The sequence below is a fragment of the Pan troglodytes genome, chromosome 13 (assembly GCF_028858775.2).
Source record: "Pan troglodytes isolate AG18354 chromosome 13, NHGRI_mPanTro3-v2.0_pri, whole genome shotgun sequence".
Classification (NCBI taxonomy): domain Eukaryota; kingdom Metazoa; phylum Chordata; class Mammalia; order Primates; family Hominidae; genus Pan; species Pan troglodytes.
Window position 1 is genome coordinate 18,365,174 of NC_072411.2, and position 19,672 is coordinate 18,384,845.

Genomic DNA, 19,672 nt, shown 5'->3' on the forward strand with positions numbered 1-19,672 from the left:
GCCTTCTGATTCCCAGCTCTCTTGCTGGGGAAGCGGCCGATGCTGCCACCTTGTCCCAGGAACCATTCCCATTCCTGGAGGCCAAGCCTAGAGGCACTCCTCCAATTCTTCCAACAATTTCATCAGCTCCTAATTCCCTGTTAAATTCCTTTTCATAACCCGGGTGATTTCTATTTCTACCACAGATCCTGGATCCATACACTCACCCTTAACCCAGAGCCCATCAGATCCTGATAGTGAGCACCTCTGTTAAATGAGAGCATGACTCAACAATGGCTCTCACTGTGGTCCCCAGGCCAGCAGCATCAGCATCACCTGGAAACTTGTTAGAAATGCAGATTCTCAGACCAGCTGACTCCAACTCTGAGAGTGAGACCCAGAGATCCATCTCTTCACAAGTACTCCAGGTAATTCTGATGCAGAGTAAAGTTTGAAAAGCCATGAGTTAAAAGAAACATAGTACAAAAATATTTTTCTTCTATCTGCTGTCTTAACTGTGTGCCTCCCTCCTTTTGCATAGACCACAAATGCAGAATCTATGATCACAAACAAGGAGGATGAGCTGAAGTTGACTGCTCTGGCTGAGGATGGATGGGAGTGGGGTGAAACTAGCTGCTCACTCCAGAAGAACCTAAAGCATGTCACACAGTCAAGGACACTTTTCTCTGCAGGCCCTCTGGATGGAAAAGAAGGGTCGACACCAAAAGCATGTGCTGGGAGGTATGTAAGGTTGAAGTTCAAAGGTCAAATCCAAATATGCTCAACGAGATACTCTGGTTGAACCATAGGAGCTGAGGCCCTGAACCACAGGACCCAGGAAGGTGCAGAGTGAGCAGCAATAGGCATAGTTGATCAGCATGTGGCCTGGAAATTTTCCGGAAGGAAAGCACAATTTTCTTCAACTATTTTTATCACGTTCCCAGGGCCTGGCCTATTTGATGCAAGAGATAAAAGAGCACGCAAGGTGGACACGGTCCCTGACACCCCCACAAGGGCTTAGAATCTACTAGACAAGGCTGACCATTAAAGAACTTGGCCAGCACCTCAGACTCATCTTTCCACCTTGCCACCAGGAAAGAAAGAACTTTTCTCAAGTCAGTCAAGGGCAAAAAGAAAATGTCATTGGCCTAGCTTGGGTCATATGCCCACCTCTTAGAAGAATTAGTAAAGCCAGATGGGTAATCCAGCTTGGGTAACATGCCCACCCCTGTGGATGGGAGAGAGAGAGGAGAGAGGGGTGATGCTTTCGCAGCCTGTCTGAGAAGCACAAGAATGAGGGGTGACTAAACCAGAGAAAGGGAAAGGGGCACTGGGGAAACGTTCACAATAGACAGACTATTAAGTTCTCACAAGTCACCTGTGTTAATGCATCTGTCTTGCTTTGGAGATTTAAGAGGATGATGACTCTCTCTGAATTCAGATAGGACTTGACCCCTTGAAAACTGTAATTCTCTACTTTTTTTGAAAGCTAAATAAGGCTGGGCACAGTGGCTCATGCCTGTAATCCCAGCATTTTGGGAGGCCAGGGCAGGTGGATCACAAGGTCAAGAGATCGAGACCATCCTGGCCAACACAGTGAAACCCAATCTCTACTAAAATACAAAAATTTAACCGGGCTTGGTGGTGCATGCCTGTAGTCCCAGCTACTCAGGAGGCTGAGGCAGGGGAATTGCTTGAACCCAGGAGGCGGAAGTTGCAGTGAGCCGAGATTGCACCACCGCACTCCAGCCTGGCAACAGAGCAAGATTCCATCTCAAAAAAAAAAAAAAAAAGAAAGAAACCTAAATAAGATGAAATGTCTGATACCAGCAAACTGGGGCACAAGATGCAAAGATTTTTCCATTTGCATTCTAATGTTTTCACCTCCTAGAAGACAAGTGTCCTAAGGTGATGTTGGACCATGCAGAACAAGATGATTTCAGTTTAGGCACTGAGAAGCATGTAGAGGACAGCAGCTCTAATGTCTGCAGGTGGCCCCTAGAAACCCAGCCCAGTGGAAATCTGAGTACTAACGATGATAAAAATAATGCTAATAACAATGATAACAATAGCAAGAGAGAGCTCTTGGCTCTTACATTATACCAGAAACTGTTCTAAGGGCTTTGCATTTATAAACTAATTTAATCTTTACAGCAACCCTACAAGGTAGATACCAGAGTATAATTCCCCCAAGTGAGTTTAAGTAACTTGCCCAAAGTGAGTGATCCAAGTCCAGGCAGTCTCGCTTCAGAACTCACACTTTTCAGCACTATACTACACTCCATGGTAGAAAATAATCTGGAATCATTAGTGTGAACCTGAATTTACCTAATGGTGGTGTTGTTGTTGTAATTAAGAACTTAGAAAGCAATAAAAAGCACCTCCTCCCTGTCCCACGCATAGTCACAGATGCCACCTTTCAAATGGAGAAATGTCAGTAGCCAGAAGCAGATGATGGATTTTTTAAACAGGACACACGATGCATATATTATAAGAAAAATAGCAATAAATTTAACTACATCAAAATTTAACACTTTTACATAATCAATGACATTATAAACAAAATTCAAAGACAAGTCACAGACCAGGAGAAGCATGGTGAACACTCACAACCAACAAAGGATTAAAAACCTGAATATTTTAAGAACTCCTACAGATTAATAAGGGAAAGATAAATAACCCAAGAGAGAAAAATAGACAAAAACTATGAAAAGGCATTTCACAGAAGCAGAAACCCGGAGGGTCAATATCCATGAAAAGATTGTCAACTTCATGAATAGTCGGGAAACAAGTGAAACACCAATGAGATACAATTTCATTTCCATCCAATTAACAACAAAGTTCAAGATCAACATGGCCTGGTGGCAGCAAGAATGCAGAGAAATAGGAGCCTCTTATGCTGCTGGTGTGACAGTGCACACGCAGACATCTTTTAAAAACAACTGACAATACCTGGTAAAGGGGAAGCATCCACTTCTATGTATCTGTCCTAAAATCACTCACATGTGTACACAAGAAAACAGCCACAGAATGTGTGGCAGCATTGTTTGTAGTCATAGGAAATTTCAAACAAGTGTACTTTGCAAATCATAGGACAGTCATAAATTATTTGTGACATATTCCAATAATGGAAAACTCCATTGCAGTTGGAATGAATGAAGGGAATCAAGATGCATCAAAATGAATAGAAATAAAAATATATTGTGTTGGACAAAAGGCAAGTTAGACCATCATTATGTGAAGAGTTTGATGCTAATTTTGTACATTTTAATTTATACACACTATACACAGTATAAACGTTAATGTTAGACATACGGTATATAAATGTTAGTTTATATTTATGTAAATATATAGTTTATTTTTGACTAATTATAATATTTAAGTGTAAAGCTTATGCAGTACATAAACAACTTTTTGTAATGTGTAATATATAAATTGTATGTATATTAAGTATAAAATTTAATTTATATACAGTATGAGTTTATGTCTTTTAAGTTTATGTGCTATGTGCATATGAATATATAATAAAACTGTGAAATACATGTAGAACAGTAACAAACTTCACCACAGTGCTTGCCTCTGAGGGAGGATTGGAACTGGGAGGGATACACAAGGAATTTTAACTATATTTATGTTTTACTTCTTAAAAAAACAATAAATCTGGGTGGCAGGCACATGGATGATTGTTATAGTTTTATTTCTAATGTTTTATTCTTTAAAGTTTTGCAGAACAAAAATATATATTAATGCCTCCAAGTTTCACTCTTGTGAGAGAAGCAAGGACTAGGTTGATTCTGAGGGCAGCAACTGGGTGGTGTCTATACCACAGAGTCCTACACAGGACTGGCCGGGAAGGGGTCAGTGCTTGTTGGAGGAGTTTCCTAAGGACCTGTCTGGTTAGAGATGTAAAGAAGACTTTCAGAACCTTCTCCAGTGCAGCTCTCAGAGGAGATCCATGGCTCTTGGAGCCTGGGAAATGTCAAAACCACCAATGCAGGGAGGATCTTTCTGAACAACAGGAGATAATTCAAAATCCATATTAATTTGGCCTAGGAAAATGTACCTGTGCCCTCTTTAAGGCTAGGATGTCTGGTGTCCTGAGAAGTCATATTGCAGTCAAATTCCCAAGCGAAGAGCTGGTTCAATCGAGAAGAGTTAGCAGGTGAGGCAGCTCCCTGCCCTCTCCCTTCCACGGTCTTCTTCCCCTCCAGGCCATGCCGGTAACAGACAGCTCCATCTCTCAGGCAAAGACACACCAGGGTCCCTCTAGACCTGGTTCCTGGGGCCTTGGGCAGGTCACTTGCCTCTCTGAGCTGCTATTTCTGCATCTGTGAAATTAAGGTATTAGACATGACAATTTCTTAGTTTTATTCAGTTCCATGAAACACATGAGTGTGTACGTGCATACATCTGTGCATGTGCACACATAGATACACATGACCTCTCTCCAGAGCTGCTTTGTCTCCCTGTTTCATACAATTATGTTAGGATCATTCATTCCCTTATGATTCTTGCTAATAATGTTGCTAAGGGAATTTAAAATGAGCTGAATAGTGAAGGGATAGGGTAAATAGTGAAGGGAATTTAAAATGAGCTGAAGTTAAGGGATAGGGTAAGGGAGTCATTCAAGCACATTCTTCCACCATAATACCTAAAGAAGGGTCAACATTGATTATGCGTCATTGTGTAGAGAAGCCCTATCCTTTCCTAGGTCTGTGAGCCTATTGTTCAACCATTCTGTGCCTCCATTTCCTCTTGTGTTAAAGTAATATAACATATTATAAAGTAATATAACTCTCCTCTCATTGTTGAAGGAAGAACTAAATGAGATAATGTCTATAAAATCATTTCTAGAGCCTCCAAAATAGGAAGTATTCAATATTTAGTAAATGATCGTATCTATATATTTACGTCTGAGGTGGGTGTTTATCTACATGTATTTATGTCTATATGCCAGTGTTTATCTGTATATATTCATATCCATTTCTCCAACTAGTCTTGAATTTGCCCTAGAGTATTCAGGGAAAAAAATAATGATTAGATTTATCAAGCGAAGGTTTCCAGGCTGCATTTATGACTCGAGGCAAGTGTGCACTTGGCACGGTTTTTGGTTTTCACAGCAACAGCAGTTTCAGTATCCCCACGACAGTGCCAGGGGAGGCTTCTACATCAATGTTCTTCTAGTTGGCTTTTTGAAATGTCTGGGCCTCCCCTGTTATGCTTATAAGATGCTCATGGTGGTGTGCCTGGGGCTGAAAAAGCCCAAGGGAGAAGATCACCTATCATTTTCCTTTCCTCACATCCTCATTGATAATCAGTATCTACCCCAGGAGTACTACCTGACTTCATGGAGTCCCAAAGTCCCATGAGCCAGGTCCCAGACACAGACTCTTCTTTAGCCTAAACCTCTCTGACCCCTATGTCCATGGTTGATTCATTTACCCAGAGCTTTCAGTTTTACTCTTTATAAAGAAAGTCTCAGTCCAAAGTTGAGCTGTGCACTAAATGCAACATTTTATTTTTATATAATTTAATTTCACTCCTTTATTTGACTCTTTATTCCACAAGGGTAGAAAACGGATTTCAGTGAACTTAAAAGTGTCCCTCTTCCAGGCATTTTTCCCAGCTAACAAGCCCTTAGCCTGTGCTCTCAGAGTCATATCTTACTGCCCTCTCTGGGCCCTCAAGTGTATTAAGCAAAGCTCTGTTGGTTCTAGGCCAGCCTAGTTCCCAGGGACTCCTGAATTCTCATTAGTTTGTTCCCCTGCCCTGTCCCCTGCATCCTCATTCCTCTCCTGTGAGCATGCTCCCCATCAATCACTTGAAGAATCCCAGTTTCAGGCCCTAGGGAAGCCAACCTAAAATAGTGCCCACGTGAGCACTATTCTCATGTGAGATACTCATGTGAGACCCTTTTCTTTGACTAACCATGTGTTGTCCTCCCCTCTGGGTCTTGCCTTCTACAAGACAGCTCACCAAGGAGAGCAGTCTGATCCTCTCTTCTCTTGTGTCCCAAAAGTTTATCTTGGGTCTTCCTTGACCACTCTCCCTCTTTAGTCTCTAAAACCTATTTCAGAGACTCGCCTTCTTCCTATGTCCCATTGCCTCCCTCTCTATTCTCTTTCCCTTGGCCTAGGGTATCATTTTCCAGTCTGAAAACTGAGGAAATACTAGGAAGAAAGACAATTGACTAATATTCTAAACATTTCACTCCACCACAAATGTTGTTATGTATTCATGTATGTGCCCAGGTGCATATATGTGAAAGTGGAGGAGGAGGTGGACTTTTCTTCAGAGTTATTAATTCTTTTGTCACACACAGTGCTTGAGTTCTTCCTGAGTACCAGGCACCATGCTAGGCACTGGGGAGATAGAGACAAATAAGACAAGGTCCCTGCTCTTTAGCTGCTCCCAGTCTAGTGAGAGGGGGCAACCAGGAAAAAATAATAATTGCAATGCAATATTACAAATGCAATAAAGAGATACTCAACCATTATATACTCTGGGGAGATCAAGGAGGGAGGGAGCAATTCACTGGCAGGTAGGGGTAGTAAGAAGAGGGTGATTCAAAAGGTCTTTCCAGAAGAGACGCTGAAAAACCCACCTAACCAAAAGTATCTCATCCTTCTCCTCCTCGCAGTTCTCCTCCTCGCAGGCACTGCCAGTCATACTCATGAAATTCCACTGGCATTTTCCCACTAAGGTTGTTACTTAAGCAAGTCCTAAAAATAAAATGAGTGGTTAACAGAATGAAGGCATTATGTTATCAAGAAACAGTAACACATTAGCCTACAAATAAACTAGGAAGTGTTATTTGTAATTAATTATTAATATGACCCACTTTCATGCAGTTGACTGGAAGTTTAAGGAGGGCCAGGTCCTAACTGAAGAGAAACAGAGGGAAGGCTTGAGCATTGGCATTATTTTAGGTTGGCTTCCCTAGGGCCTGAAACAGGGATTCTTCAAGGGATTGATGGGGAGCATGCTCTCAGGAGAGGAATGAGGAATGAGGACACAGGGACCAGGGCAGGGGAATAAACTAAAAAGAATGTGGTCTCAGCTGGAAACACACTTCAGTCAGATCGGGCATTGGTCCCACCATGAGGCAAGAAAAGAATAGGGGAGGGGCGAGTGCAAGGCTACCTCCCAGATGAGTAGGTTCTCAAGGCTGAGAGGGAGACGGCAGGTAGTGGTGATTGTATTGAAATACTGTGGGTTTGGTCTAGGTCCTGTTGCTCACTGCACAGAAAACCAATCACTGAGACGATGAGTATTGCCAGGTAAAAAGGCTTTATTCAGGTGCAGCCCCTGAGTATATTGGAGATGAGTCTCTAATCCACCTCCCCAAGTGACTAAAATTAGGGGTTTTTATTGCAGGGAAGAAATGTAACTGTGTGAGAAAACAGGATTTAAGGAGGGGTAAGGAAGAGGAGTTGGTCAATAGGCAGCAGAGAGTGGTTAGGCAATTAGGACAGATGAGGGTCTGGGATCTCACTGTCCAGATGTGGTGATCTGGTGAGTTTCTATTCCTTGATACTATCTGGGATGTCTGATGTTGGTTTCTTGAGAAAGGAACTCATATAAGACAAATGTAACTTTCTCAAGTTTTAAGACTGAGAGGGTCAATTTCTATGTTTATTTTTCAAAAACCCATAAATATCAGTTCTATGGGACACTTGGGCCAGTTTCAGAGATCAGCGGGCCCGTCAGCAGGGAATGAGCACACCATCAGGTGTCTGTGCCAGGCACCCACAGCACCCTCTTCAGACAGGGTAGCTCCAGACAAGAACTCGGTGGGAGACCAGGAAGTTAAAAAAGAGAAGAGGTCAGAAAAGAGAAGAGAAGACTTAATGTCACAAGCACAGAGTGAATTTCTGTGCATGTATATGCATGATGACTCACCCATCAACCTGGGAGATTCTAAGGCCAGTTCCTAATAGACACTGTCATTTCTCCTCTGGTAGCTCTCTGAAGGAAGAAAGTATGTCCTTCTCCTTGTCCTGCATTCCCCTGGTACTCAGCATAGAAAAAGCTTAGATAAGAAAATGAACAAAGTTCTTAAGAGAAACCTCACCAAAGAAGGTATAACACCGATGTAAATAAGCTATGAAAATATTCTCTGTATCATGTGTCATTAGGGTAATATAAATTAAAACACCAATAGGATACCACTACACACCTTTCAAAATGGCTGACATCCAGATCACTGACACCACCAAATGCTGACGAGGACATGGAGCAACAGAAACTGTCATTTATTGCTGATGTGAATGTAAAGTGGTACAGCCACTTTTGAAGACAGTTTCATGGTTTCTTGCAAAACTAAACATACCTTACCATACAATCCAGCAGAGTGAACACTAATGTAAACAATGGATTTGGGGTAGTATTAATGTGCCAATGTATGTTCACCAGTTACACCAAATGTACCACTCTGGTGGGGGATGTTGATAATGGGGGAGGCTATGAATGTATGGCTCTGAAGAGCATATGGAAAGTCTCCGTACCTTCCACTCAGTTTTGCTGTGAACATAAAATTGCTCTAAAAGTCTATTAAAAATAAAGCAAAAGTTTATAGTAATAAAATAAAAAAGAAAACCCATAGACTCAAGTGGGAGGGTTCCCTAAAGCCTGAAACTACCTTCACTCAACTGTGAGCTGCAAGATCTTAGCTCTGTAGGTCACAAAGAACCATCCGCAGACTCCACATCTACTCCTGGTCCTAGAGTCTCCTCTTTAATCTGCAATGATGCTGGCACAGCCTGAAGCACAACCCTCACTTCCAGGTGGTTCTCCGTACGTTCTCCTCAGCAGAGCTGAGCTTGCAGAGCTGCTCAGCAACAGATCAGGCTGCCCAGGGTTCGGCTGGAGAGAACCACTACCATGTTGGGAGACTGGTTTTAGCCTTGGCCTTGGCCAAGCATCACCGGGGAAAAGCTGAAGCAAATGTAGCACTCAGCTCTTCAGAATTCTCAGAGAAAAATTGATGTACACAAGCAAACTCCCCAAAATCATTAAGAACCATGGTTCACAAAATAGGCCCCACCCACGCCTGATTTTCCTGGAGCTAGACCAAGGTCTTTTATTCTAAAACAAAATATTAGCCAGTTGCTAAATGAAGCAAACTGCCAAATTCAAATACATTAATGATTGAATTTTCTCTATTTATATCTTTTTTCCATTACATTTCCCTATACCTCTGTTGCCTGTTTGTTTGTGGGCAAATGCTCCTAGACAACAAAATGCACAAAGCAAGTACCAACTAGCTTTTAATAGAAAACCAAGGAAAGGCCAATTAAGTTTGGTTCATGCTCATTGAATGTGTAATTAGGGTTCTGATTTTATATTCTATACAGAGAGTGTTAAAATAATAACTACCATATTTAGCCCTACTATGCCTTAGGCCTCAAGCTGCTGGATGCGTTAACTCTAGTATTCTCAGTGTAATTTAAATATTGATGTCCCTATTTTATAAATAAGTACTTAAATAGATAAACTGAGACACAAATGGTCTCAAGTTAACAAAATATGTACACAAAAAATAATTTATATGCACAAAAAATATTAATTGCCATGAGTGTATATAACAGAGAGGTCTGAATTAGCCTTGAAGGTCAGCTAAGGTGTCTCTGAGGAAATATTTGAGGTGAGAGTTGAAGAAGGAGCAGGCAACAGGGGAAGGGAGCAAAGGAAAACTGCATTTGCAAAGGCCCTGTGCTAAATGGTGCAGCTGCTTTGGAAAACAGCACCAGGAATTTCCTCAAAAGGTTAAACACAGAGTTAGCATGCAACTCAGCAACTCTACTCCAGCCTGTCCAACCAAGAGAAATGTCTACACAAAACCTTGGACACAAATGTTCATAGAGCATCATTCATAATTCAGTCCACCCAAATGTTCATCAATGGATTAGTAGATAAACAAAATATGGTATGTCCTTATAAAGGAATATTATTCATCAACAAAAAGGAGTGAAGACTGATACATGCTACAACCTTGAATAGATGAACCTTGAAAACATTATGCTAAGTGAAAGAAGCAGTCACACACCACAAAAAACCATTTTTATGAACTGTCCAGGATAGGCAAATCTATAGAGACAGAAAGTGGAGTAGTTATTGCCAGGGCTGTGGGGCAGAAGGAAATAGGGAGGGACTGCTAGAGGCATAAGATTTTGTGGGAAGGATGAAAATGTTCTAAAATAGGTTGTGGTGACACTTGCACAAGTCTGTGAATACACCGAACACTATTGAATTGTATACTTTAAGTGGATGAATCGTATGGCATGTGAATACCTTAATAAAGCTGTTATAAAACAAACAGCAGCCTATGCTGTGGCCAGAAGAGGAGTCAGCATGGTGATTCCTTGATGAGAGAGCTGTTGGGTCTCCAGGTGCTTGCCCCTGGTCTCCTCTGCCTACGTCACACCCTGATCCCTGTGGCTCCACGGGTTCATCAGGACAGTGTTCGCCACCTCCTCCTACAACCACACCAGTCCACCCTTTCCAATTCTCTCCCCTTCCCAGGAGTGGCTACTGGAAAATGAATTTTACTTGGCACTAAAAGAGAAAGTGCCCAGTTGAAAAAGGAGGAAGTGAGCTCAGGGCTGAGGTTGGATGAAAGAACATCATAACTTTATAATTTTGCTCTTGCTGGATCAGAGTGGTTGTGTGGTTTGCTGCCTGCTCAGTAGGTAGATGGTAGAAATGCACTGTCCTGAATGGAGAATGGTGACAATGGGGCCATGAAACAAATAGCAAGCTTCGGGTAAAGCCTTCTCTGCAAGACAATTTTATCAAACTATTAAGATATCATAGGAGAGAGAGAGAGAGACATCGAGAGAGAGAGAATGTGAACAAAAGTACTGGGCAGAGACAGTCCCAATGCAACACAGTAAACACTTTCTAGAAAACTTTGTTTCCTGTACATACAACCCAGTCAGGGTAGTTTTTATTCCCAGTCTTCCTCTTTTCTAAGTGAGAAGAAGTCACCTTCTTGATGTTTTCCTCCAAATGTTAGCACTTAATGGTGTTGGTATGCCAAGAAGACTAGAGGAAGGCACACTCCCAAGTAGCTTCAGGATGTCTGAGGAAATAAATAAATAAATAAATGGTAAATCTAAGCAAGTGAGAGAAAAAAAAAGTACCTAAAGAAATGAAAGTAACCCTAAGAGAGGAACCAGAACTGTTATACGTGGAGGAGGAGGAGGTAGCCTAGGGCTCCAAGCAAACTTGAAGGCAGGTACTGTGCTAACCAGCCTGAAATTTCTCACCCAAAGGTTTATTCCTTTCTTGAAATTTCTATCACTAGTATCAGTTTGGAGGTTAAAACTCCTTTAAACTCAATGAAAAAGAACTCACGCGTTGCACATTACTCGTCATCCTGTATGCAAACACAGAGTAGTCATCATGACATATTCAAATTGCTTCCCACATTACTTTCCTTAATATTCTGCACTGCCACTTTAGTTATTACTGCTGCAGCTACATTAGCTAAATTGGGCAGTCCAAATGCAACACCTTGACCACCTTCCTAAAAAATAAACTACCATTCACTCTCTTCACATTCAGTAATGACTTGCAATGTCCTTTTCCCTTTCTCTGCTCACAACTCTGCCAACAGCATTTCTTAATGCAAACAGTAAAAACTGAATTACAAGCGTGATCCAATTTTACTTGACATAATTAGTGGATTAGACATCAGAGAAAATCCACTTATTTTCACAGTTCATCCTGCTTTCCACCTCCCCCGCCACTCCACACTTAGCAATAAAGGTTCCAAGAGTACAAAGTGAGAAAGAGTTTTATTCTAAAGGACACTTACAGCTATCAAATTAGTTTCTAAATGACTCCAAGTATGACCCTTTCTCCTTCAGATTTTTTTTCTAAGAAAGCAAAGATGAGGATCTGAACTACAGGTCCTGAGTCAAAAGTCAATAACTGAAGGCTGCAAAATTTTGGCACGAGATTTTGGAACAAACTCTTGGTAACAGCAACAACAGCAACAAAAACAAAACCACTCAGGTTTGTCTCAGCTTGGCTTCTGGTGTCAGAGCGCTTTGGGTTTGATTCTTGGCTCTGCCAGCTACGTAATCTTGGTCAGGTCGCTTGACTTTTCTATATCTATTTCCTTATCTCTAAAACGGGCATGGTTGTGAAGTTAAATGGGATAATGCCTCTAAAGTCCTCAGAACAGTGTCTGACATTGAATAAAGGTCAAAATGGGTTGCATTAATGCACTATGCCTACAGCCCAGCACAAGTTCAGCCCATCCCACACATGCAGCAGGGATCGGGGATCAGGACTGTGAGAGAGGCCGGGACCCAACTGGTGCAGCTCAGGTGGTTCATGAGCACGCGGTCCATCCACCCAGCCCTTCTTTGTCAGTGACTCTTCTGATTATTGCCACAAATAGATGCCAAAAGTGGCTCATTCCGATATGGCAAAGACTTTGCTGAAGAAACAAAGAGAAGCCGCTTAATGCCTATGGACACAATGCAGAGCAGAAGCAAGAGCAGTGGGGAGGGTGAGAACAGGGAGAGACACGAACTTCTCAAATTAGCTCCTTTATCTCTTTCCTCCCAAATGTCTATGTCAGAGTGAATGAAAATGTCAGCTGTTGAGTTGACAGGCACTCCTGTCACCAAAAAGCAACAAAGGTTGGGTAGCTCTCCTGTTACCTAGACATCATAGTATGATTGCTGTCATAATAAGTGCATTTTCTCATGTCAGGACAACCCTTTGAGTACCAATATTACTCTTGCCTTACAAATGAAGAAACTGAAGTTCAGAGAACTTGGGTTAATATCCAAGGTTGCACATCTTTCAAGTGACAGAATAGGAACTGAAAACACAAATCTGTTAGCTTCAGAGCACATACTCCTCACTATGAGGCCATGTCTCTTCAACTCTCTGAAGGTTGGGATAGGCATCAAGAATGGGATTTGGGGCTGGACGCGGTGGTTCATGCCTGTAATCCCAGCACTTTGGGAGGCCGAGGCAGGCAGATCACGAGGTCAGGAGATCAAGACCATCCTGGCTAACATGGTGAAACCCCATCTCTACTAAAAATACAAAAAATTAGCTAGGCATGGTGGCAGCACCTGTAGTTCCAGCTATTCAAGAGGCTGAGGCAGGAGAATGGGGTGAACCCAGGAGGCGGAGGTTGCAGTGAGCCAAGATCATGCCACTGCACTCCAGCCTGGGCGACAGAGCGAGACTCCATCTCAAATAATAATAATAATAATAAAAGAATGGGATTTGAAAAGTTGGAGCTGACTGAGCAGTGGGTAGTGCCTCCATCAGTTCTGCAAGGAAGGGCCAGAGACCCCAGGATAGAGTGTAATAAGAAGTGCCACCCAGGTAAAACAGAGAGGATTTCTTTCCAGTGAACTCAAGAATCTGTTTCAAAAACACTGTGAATGGATGTCATACCTCAGCTCAAACCAGTCCCTTCTCTGCCAAAACAAGCACAAACAGCAGTGCCTTCATTCAGCTTGACCTTGGGCTCAGCATAGGGTAGACACTTGGAAAATGGGTGACGAGGTAAATTGCTAGAATGGAATTTTTTCTGTATAATCCTTTTCAACAAATGCTCTTTGCCTACATGAGACACCATGCTCAGTGCTGCAGGGGTATGTAGGTCTGAGACACCATTCCTTACTTGAGAAAGCTTATAGTCTAGTGAGACTCCATGGCAGAATGTTGAGTTTCCCGAAATACAAGCTTGGAGGAGGATGCAATCTGCGGAAGGTAGGGAGATGCCTAACAGATTGGATGGGAGTGGTGGCACTTGGTAATGGTCAGCAAAGATGTCAAGGCTCTTGGCTCCTTTCTGTATACTAACAGCCAGCCCTTAAAGGCAAGTAGGGTGTCAACAACACAAAGTGACAGCAGTGTTCTAAGCAGAGAGAATACCATGTTTAAAGAAACAAACAAACAATCCCAGGAAACACAGCAAGACCCTATCCCTACAAATATAATAAATAAAGATTAGGCAGGCATGGTGGCACACGCTTTTAGTCCCAGATACTCAGGAGGCTGAGGCAGGAAGATTACCTGAGTCCAGGAGATTTGAGGCTGCAGTGAGCCATGACCACACCACTGAACTCCAGCCTGTGACAAATCAACACTCTTTATCTAAAAAAGAAGAAACCGAACAGAATCTCATAAAGGAAACTTCTGACCATTGAAAACAGAGATTGGAAGAAGTTTAGGAAGTGTTTTACCAGCATTGGCTCCAGGAAACACACCCGTACAGACTGAGAGAGACTTCTGGACCTTGCTTTGATCCAAAATGTACCGGTCTTCTCATCTTATTTTTCGTTTCTTTGGGTGACAACCTTACTGGGAAGAGAGAGTTCTTGTAAATATTAAATTGCCTTTGTAAGAACATGAGCTTTGAAATCAGACAGACGTTGGCTCAAATCCACCCTCCCCACTTACCAGCTCTCTAACCTCTCTACATCTCAGGCTCTCCCTTCTGGGAGATGAGGTTGTTATAAGGAATAATAAAACTGCCTGCAAACGCCTACCACTGACGCTGGCACAAAGCAGGGGGTTGGAAAGTGTTCATTCTCCAGTTGTTCTGCTAATAATGGGTTTCTCTGCATTTTAGCCAGGCAGAAGTTTCTTCCCAGGACCTGGGTTTGAGACCTAGAATTATGGGAGAACTCATCTCAAGTTAATTACAGGAAATGAAACTCAAAATCTTTGGTCTGTACGTTACATTACCCGCCTTTCTCATTCCTCGAGGAATGCACCTAACTCTACACATGTGAAGCTGAGAAAGGAAAAATTATCAGAGAAAGTGGTTCCAGCAAATCTGATTTGCTGGAAGAAAACTACATCTTCCTTCTTTAATAATAGAGCAAAAATTTAACAAAGATTTTTTTCAAATACAATCAATATTACTATTAAGAAAGTTACCATTCAAATAAACAAACAAAAAAGATGACTTGACTGACTCTTTTAAGTTGATTCAGAATCGTTTAGATAGAGATTGGCAACTTTCTTCAGTAAAAGTTCAGATAGTAAATATTTTAGGCTTGAGGGCCATACAGTCTCTGTCATAAGCACTTGACTATACCACCGTAGTGTAAAAACAACCACAGACAACACATAAACAAATGAGCTTCCTTGTGTTGCAATAAAACTTTATTTGTGGACACTTAAATTTGAATTTTATATAATTTGTACATATCAGAAAATATATATTTTTTATTTTTTCCCCAACTATTTAAAAATGTAAAAAATGTTCTTAGCTCACAAGGCTGTATAAAAACAGGCAGTAAATGGGAATTGGTTCATGATACTTTGCTTTGTTGACCCTGACTTAGATACTTAGGCCTTAAAGGACACTTAGCCCTTAAGGGAATCTCAGGAGACATCTTGTCCAAGACCTAGATGTTCTGGTTGAGGATCACACCCATGGAGAGAAAGTTGATTTGTTCAAGATCAGCTGAGTCTCTCAAGACCAACATCACAGGCTCAACGCTAACAATATAGCTGTTAAATGTCAGGTAATTATTGGATCAAAATTGGAGAAACCCCTATTTCTTCAACTTTTGTTTGTTGCATTCAATGTCTGTCCAATAGTCAGTTTAACAGATTCCCCCGCTCTCTGCAGTTTTAAGTTTACTCTGTCGTTTTATAACTTGGTCACGAGACAGATGGGTGAAAGATTCTCAGAAGTGAAATATGATGAGCAATTTTGTGTCACAACACAGAGCAGAATGATGTGCTGTCTACCTGGATGTTATTAGGAGGCATTCGGAAACATTGAAATGTGCCTCCAACCTTAGGACGCTATAAAAGACAACACTGTAATTTCACCTTCACACGCAACTACCAAAGGAAATAAAAACTATAAAATGTAGAGAGCGATTTTCTCTTTTAAAAATTGCTTTACATATTTTAACTCTTGTATTTCCCTTGGGGGTTAGATATTTCAGTCACATAGTTACCCAATTAAAATGAAGACTCTCTGCTTTATCCTTTAGGCGAGGACAGTTGCCAGCTGCTGAGTTTTATAAAGTCTTTAATCTTGTCCATAAATATTTAACAAGAATCGGTTGGTACACAAGCAGAAGTAAAGTAAGAAATCAAAGAAAGGATCTTGGAAATAACCTCTATATTTTGTGAAAGCTGCCTAAAACAAAGGCAGGATGACCAATTTTCTCTTTTTTCTGTTAAAATCTTAAATATTTCTGAGTATTTTAATCACTCTTTTAGGCTGCTTGTCTTCACAATGTGCAAAAATAGCCAGATTATAAAATGATATTAAATGTGACTATCTGTGCCCTTTTCTCTAGCATCCTGCCATTTGTTTCTGAGACAGCCTCTCATGTTTCCATAGAAACCCACACAGAGAATCTCTAAGAACTTTAGCAACATCTGATGATACAGACCCCTCTTCTATTTGCATACACACACACACACACACACACACAGAGAGAGAGAGAGAGAGAGAGAGAGAGAGAGAGAGAGAGAGATACACAGGCATATCTTGTTTTATTGTGCTCTGCTTTATCGCTCTTCACAGACACTTTGTTTTTGACAAATTGAAGGTTTGTGTCAACCCCACATGAGCAAGCCAATCAGAACCATTTTTCCAATAGCATGTGTCACTCCCTGTCCCTGTGTCAAATTTTTCATTATTATATCTGTTATGCTGACCTGTGATCCACTGATCTTTCATATTACTGTTGTAATTATTTTGGGGCACCTCCAACCATATCCATATAAGATAATAAACGTAATCGCTAAATATGTGCTCTGACTACTCCAACCAACTGGCCATTTCCCCATCTCTCTTCCTCTCCTTGGGTCTCCCTATTCACTGAGATACAACAATATTGAAATTAGGGCAATTAACAACCCCACAATGGCCTCTAAGTGGTCAAGTGAAAGAAAGAATTGCAAGTCTCTCACTTTAAATCAAAAGCTAGAATTGACTAAGATTAGTGAGGAAGGCATGTCAAAAGCTAAGATAGGCTAAAAGCTATCTTGCACCAAACAGACAAGTTGTAATGCAAAGGAAAAATTGTTAAAGGAAGTTAAAAGTGCTACCCCGGTGAACATACAAATAATAAGGAAGCGAAACAGCTTTTTTGCTGATATGGAGAAAGTTTTAGTGGTCTGGATAAAAAAATCAAACCATTCCCTTAGGCCAAAACCTAATCCAGAGAGCAAAGCCTAAACTCTCCTCAATTTTATGAAGGTTGAGAGAGGTGAAGAAGCTACCGAAGAAAATTTAGAAGCTAGCAGAGGTTGGTTCAAATCCTGCCATTTGTTTCTAAGACAGCCTCTCATGTTTCCATGGAAACTCACACAGAGGATCTTTAAGATTTAAGGAAAGCAGCCATATCCATAACATAAAAGTGCAAGGTGAAACAGGAAATGCTGATGTAGAAGCTACAATGAGTTATCCAGAAAATCTAGCTAAGATCACTGATGAAGGTGGCTACACTAAACAACGGATTTTCCATGTGGATAAAATAGCCTTCTAATAGAAGAAGCTACCATGTAGGACTTTCATAGCTGGAAAGGAGAAGCCAATGCCAACTTCAAAGCTTAAAAGTACAGGTTGATTGCTTTATTAGGGGCTAATGAAGCTGGTGAATTTAAGTTGAAGTCAGTGCTCATTTACCATTTGGAAAATCTAGGGCCCTTAAGAATTATGCTAAATCTACCCTGTCTGTGTTTTATAAATGGAAAAATCAATTCTGAATAACAGCACATCTGCTTACAGCATGGTTTACTGAATATTTTAAGCCTGCTGTTGAGACCTTGATATGGTTTGGCTATGTCCCCACCCAAATCTTATCAACAATTATAATCCCCATAATCCCCTTCTGTCTAGAGAGAAACCTGGTGGGAGGTGATTGGATCATGGGGGTAGTTTCTCCCACGCTGTTCTCATAATAGTGAGTGATTTCTCATGAAATCTGATGGTTTTCTAAGGGGCTTTTTCCCCTTCACTACTCAGTCTTCTCTCTCCTGCCACCATGTGAAGGAGGTTTTTGCTTCCCCTTTGCCTCCTGCCATAATTGTAAGTTTCCCGAGGCCTCCCTAGCCATGTGGAACTGTGAGTCAGTTAAACTTCTTTCCTTTATAAATTACCCAGTCTCAGGTATTTCTTTAGAGTAGTGTGAAAACAGACTAATACAGACCTACTACACAGAAAAAAAGATTACTCTTGAAATATTACCGCTCACTGACAATGCACCTGGTTCATCTAAGAGTTCTAATGGAGGTGTACCAGGAGATCCATGTAGTTTTAATGCCCGCTAAGACAACATTCATTCTTCATTCCATGAATCAAGGAGTAATTTCAATTTTCAAGTCATATTTAAAAATACATTTAATAAGACTATAGCTATACATAGTGATTCCACAGATGGATCTGGGCAAAGTAAATTGACAATCTTCTGGAAAAGATTCACCTTTTCAGATATCATTAAGAACATTCAGAATTCATGGGAAGAAGTCAAAATATCAACATTAACAGAAATTTGGAAGAAGTTGATTCCAACCCTCATGAATGACTTTGAGGGGTTCAAGACTTCAGTGGAGGATGTGACTGCAGGTGTGGCAGAAATAGCAAGACAACTAGAATTAGAAGTAGAGCCTGAAGCTGTCATTGAATTGGTGCAATCTCATGATAAATATTGAATGGATAAAGAATTACTTCTTATGGATAAGCAAAGAAAATGGTTTATTGAGATGGAATCTACACCTGGTGAAGATGCTGTGAACATTGTTGAAATGACAAAAAAGGGTTTGAATGTTATGTAAACGTAAGTGATAAAGCAGCAACAGGGTTTGAGAGAACTGACTCCAATTTTCAAAGAAGCTTTATTGTGGGTAAAATGCTATTAAACAGCATTGCATACTACAGAGAAATTCTTTGTGAAAGGAAGAGTCCATTGATGTGGCAACTTTACTGTTGTCTTATTTTAAGAACTTGCCACAACCACCCCAACCTTCAGCTACCACCAGCCTGAACAGTCAGCAGCCATCAACATCAAGACAAGACCCTCCACCAGCAAAAAGATTACAACTTGCTGAAGGCCCAAATGAAGGTTAGCATTTTTAATTAAGGTATGCACATTACTTTTTAGACATAATGCTACTTCATACTAATAGACTATAGTATAATATAAACATAACTTTTATATACACTGGAAAAACAAAAAAATTGCGTGACTCACTTTATTGCAATATTCACTCTATTGAGGTAATTTGGAACCAAACCCACAATATCTCTGAGGTATGCATATATATATATATACACACAAACTCACATATGTACACACACAGTCACCTACACACAGACCACCACCACCACCATCCTATACATCACTGTCACTATATCCCAAACAGGCTAAAAACTAAGGAACTAATCATGAATGGACCAAGGATTCACATCTTCTTCTTTGGTCTGCCGGGTAGGGAATGCTGCCACTGCTTTGACCAGCCTTTGGACTTCCTCCTTTTCTTTTCCCACTTCCCAGTTCCACTTTGCAAGGCTGAACCTCTCAAAGTCGTCTTCAATTCCATGTCCTCCCTTGTGTATAGAGGGCCCTTGTGAGATTATCCTGTCCATTCTCCTGCTTCCTGTTGGATCATAGAGCACTCTAGAGAATGGAGAATTTATACTACTGGTGAATTTATACTACTGTGTTCTAAACCC

The 19,672-nt window shown here is 41.0% G+C and overlaps 1 long non-coding RNA gene across 2 annotated transcripts in view; it reads right to left on the reverse strand.

The window, feature by feature from the left end:
* Positions 1-16,415, reverse strand: part of LOC134808081 (uncharacterized) — a 32,068-nt gene extending 15,653 nt beyond the window's left edge. Inside the window, exons 1-6 of one of the 2 annotated variants that reach the window (XR_010150277.1) lie at positions 14,205-16,415; positions 14,035-14,115; positions 10,969-11,062; positions 7,882-8,011; positions 6,584-6,701; positions 4,043-4,307 (exon numbers count right to left, since the gene is read on the reverse strand). This is a non-coding gene — a long non-coding RNA (uncharacterized LOC134808081). The remainder of the gene's footprint in view (positions 1-4,042; positions 4,308-6,583; positions 6,702-7,881; positions 8,012-10,968; positions 11,063-14,034; positions 14,116-14,204) is intronic. The other variant, XR_010150278.1, reaches the window with a different exon arrangement.
* Between the last annotated feature and the right edge of the window lie 3,257 nt (positions 16,416-19,672).